The sequence below is a fragment of the Passer domesticus genome, chromosome 9 (genome assembly GCF_036417665.1).
Source record: "Passer domesticus isolate bPasDom1 chromosome 9, bPasDom1.hap1, whole genome shotgun sequence".
NCBI classification, from domain to species: domain Eukaryota; kingdom Metazoa; phylum Chordata; class Aves; order Passeriformes; family Passeridae; genus Passer; species Passer domesticus.
In genome coordinates, this window is record NC_087482.1 from 35,467,935 (window position 1) to 35,472,061 (window position 4,127).

Genomic DNA, 4,127 nt, shown 5'->3' on the forward strand with positions numbered 1-4,127 from the left:
GCAGGCAGAGGCTGCAGCTCCAGGGAGTGGTGAAGAATTTTAATTCAGATCTGCTCACACGTAACCCACAGTGCTTCACTTGCATTTGCTGCAGGTTAAGCATCAGAGGAGGGAGAAGTGGGGCTGCAGCCCACTGCAGAGCTGCTGCTGGGGCTGAGCAGGGACTCACACCTCTCCACCCTACCTGGCTTCAGGCAGAATTTCATCACAGGAAAAGGGAGATGGAGCTGAAGGGTTGTGCAGGTGCCACCACACCACCAGAGGCCACGGGTGCCACACACATGCTGCAGCCTGAGCACCTGCCAGCACCACTCCTGCCCTCACCCCTTGGGGGTGCAGGTGTTGATCAGTGATATGTAGAGAGCTCCTCTCCACACATGAGCACAAGTCTCCTTTGCACACACAGAAAAAGGGTCATGCTCTCCCAGCTTATCCATCTGGGATGCTCTCTCTCCCTGTGATGGGGAAGCTGCTGGTGTGGAGCTGCCACTCACCTTCCTGTGCTCTGCAAACAGCTGCCTTGTTCAGCAAAACTGCCACAACTGAGCAAACACTGCAGAACCCACATCTCCCAACAGGCACAAGCCAAACAACCAGCCTTGCCATGGCCACCACTCCTCGGAAGGGAGTGACACAGGATTCATTTCCCTTCTCTCTGGAGGAATCTCTTCAGAGGATGGAAACATTCCAGGAATTTAGATGAAAAACAATTCCTAAGAGATCAATTAAGAGTTTTCATAGATTGCATGATATGTGCTATCCAAAGGAAACTTGGCAAAGAAAGCTACTTGGCCTGGGGGGGAGCTGATGGGAGGGCAAGATGTCAAGCATGGAAAACACTTCTCTTGTAAGAAAACACACAGAGACAAGAAGGGCAGAGGGGAAGGAATGGCAGCTCAGGGCAAAGGACAAGTGGTATCTTAGGAAGGTTCATGACCAAAGGCAAGCAAACCTCTGCCAGAGCACAGTAAACCCTGGCATGAGACAGAGCCCCAGGAAAAGCTGGGCTTTCCAGACCTCCCAAGGTCAGCAGCCTTTGTGTCAGCATCTTGTCTTCATTTACATTTTTTAAAAAACCCCATGCAATGGCAACACCAGCAAAGCTCTCTGCAGGCTGACACAGTGAGCCCTGGAGCAGATTTTTTTTTAGCAAATAAACAACTCAGGTTCCCCATGCAGAGGAAAATAAAAAAAAAATCAGCTTTTCCCTCTGGCTGGACTGCAGGGTCAGCCTCATGCTGAAATGACAGCAGTGAGCCTTTCTCCCCGTGGGCTGCACACAGCAGCCCTGGTCTTTGTCACATCAAAAGCTCCCAGGGTTCACCCCTGCACTTTTAACACCGAGTCCTCTCCTCCCATGCTGAGGCTGCTCTGTGCCAAACCCAGCCCTGAGGCACTGGAGAGTCCTGGATGCCCGGTGATGATGTGCCCTCACTGCTGCACCACAGCACCGTGGGCAGCAGAGCAAGGACTGACCCCTGCTGTGCTTTCAGACTGGGAAGGCTGATGTTTATATGCCTGTCTGATTGGGAAAGGTCACAAAATCAGGAAAGAATAAATACCATCTCCCCTGCCCCAGCAAGAGAAGGAGCAGTCACCCCAGGGGCAGCACCCTGAACAGCTTTGGAGAGGCTGTGCCTGACTGGCACTCAGACCAGAGAAGCAGCACAGCAGAAAACAATGCTGAAGCATTTTCAGCTTCTCAAGAAGAGCCTTTTGAAACAGGAAGCAGATTGAACTTTCCACCAGCAAACTTCTTTTGAAACTCCTGGATAATTTTTAGTCTTAGAACCATGGAGAAAGGGGATGGAAAGAGCTCTAAAGAGCAGATTGCTGCCTCCTGTTACAGAAGCAAGCTTAAGAAAATTAATAGAAATATTGGTAGCTCTGCTATGCTGTGCCAAGAATGTGTTAGAATAAAACCTTCTGAGCAGACAGGAGAGATACAATGTCAACTCGGCCTTGATATGAAAGATCAGCCTGCATCTCCTAAAGGACATCCCAAGGAGTGGTTACTAACACACCAGCTCTCCTCCCCTCAGAGCAGGTCTCTGCACAGCCTGCCTCACACAGTTCATCACTGTCACAGCCTTGCACAAAGAGTGCTGGGATGACCCTGGCTGACAAAGTTGTTATGAAAGAATAAAGAGGGAGGCATTTTTCCTTACTGGAGTTTTAATGATATCACAGTGCAACACAGACCAGCTTGGTTTCCTCCATGGGAAAGCTACAAGTTATTTTGGTCATTTCTTCCCTGAGCCCATGAACAGAAGCATCTGGCCACACCACAGCACTTCCTTCACCTCCTTTTCCTAACCCAACATGCCAAAGCAACAGCCTTGCCTCTGCCATACCAGCAAACAGAGCAGGCAGACTGCTGCTGGCATGAGTGAGCAAATCCCACTTTCTAATCCTGCTCTTTCCCCTTGAGCTTGCTCTGCTGGTAACAGGAGGAGGGAGAGGAAAGCTCTCACACTCATTTTCAGAGCTTATTTTGGGAACTGGCAGCCAGACCCTTGGGACTGGAGCTAGTTGTTTGCATGGTACTGATTCTCTTCCAAGGTTTTCTTTAGTCTGCTGAAATGCCCTTCAAAGCTTGTCCTGCACTTTGATGCTTACAAAGTTAACCACAACCAGGAAAAGCAAAGGGCAGCATGTGTGTGCTCGTCCCCTTTGCCCCAGATGCTGATCTCATGTAAGCTTGACTTTGGCTTAAGGATCTGCACATCCAGCTGCACCCAAATGTGGCTGCCTAATTAACTGCCCCTCTGCAGCCCTTACCTGGGGTATTGCCAGTAAACCACCTCCACTTTCCAACCTAAAACCCTTGAAACCATTTGCAGCCTAAAAAAGTGTTCTGTCCTTCTCCCTCAGCACTTCCTCAAGGCAGGCAGCAACCCCAGCAGAGCCAGCACCTTTATTCAAAACAGGCTCAAACTTTAATAAATGGTTTGGTGTGGCCACTCAATAAATTTGTTCTGTCAAATCTGTTTTAGCTTAGAAGGTAAAACAAAAACCTTCTTCTCAGCACATCACCCCGTGAGCAGAGAACCACACCAAGCCATGGTTTGCCATTGCCAGCTCAAGCCAGGATGGCTCATCCCTGGGAGCTGGGCACAGGCACATTCCAGCTCCCAAAGCCGTGATGGGCTTTGCCAGGCTGGCCACAGCAAGGGAGGAGAACAATGTCACCCTGAGCAGACGAGTCTGTCAATGCACACTGACTGCAAACTGCAACGTGGGAAGTGCCATCTCCACTGTGACCATGACTGCACAACATGAACAGCTCCAGCCTCCTGCAGCAGCTCATCCTTTACTCTCACAGCACAATGCTGCATCCTGCATGCACTGTTTGTTGAGTCCCAAAAACCTGATTAAGCCTTGAACTTTTCCAAGCCCTCCCTTCAACAGCATTAGTCATTCAGATGTTATTAGTATCTCCTCTCTGAAAATTTCATGTTCCTACACAGAGCAACGGGGACAAGACGGATGCTCGTTCCCTGAATGCCAGTCATGCTCTGAAGTCAACAGGGGCTGAACAGACAGCTCAGCTATTGCCTTCACTCAAAAAATTGTAGCCAGCCAGGCATACAAGAAAGCAGACAAGAAAACAGGTGCCTGTGTCCTCAGAGAGGATGGAGTGCCCAGACACTTCAGTGGAGTCAGAGTTTTGGAGAAAATGCAGGCTCCGACTCCAGGAGTGCACGGAACAAGTCATAGTTAAACACAAAGGCTGAAAAATCTCCATCCTTGCATGTAACAGCCAGCCATCTATGACAGGGGCACTAGATGACAAGAAAAAGGGAAAGACAACTTACCTGTTAGCAACAGCCACAGCAATTTTCTGAGACAAACATCACCTCCCTGACAACAACCACGGCAGTGACCAAGCCTGTGCCGTGGTGTGCTAAAGGAAGGGAATAATCCTGGGAGAAAGGAGGCAGGAAAAATGAGTTAGTGCTTTACTCACCTGTTCTATCAGGGCTGTACACACTGCTTGGGAGACACAGACTGCAGAGCCAGTCCTTGGCCTGGGTAAGGGAAAATGAAGGAGCCCACAGAGCCCTTTCAAAATGAAACCCATGCTGATGTTCAGTCAGTAACAAAGAGACCACAGCCAGAGCAGA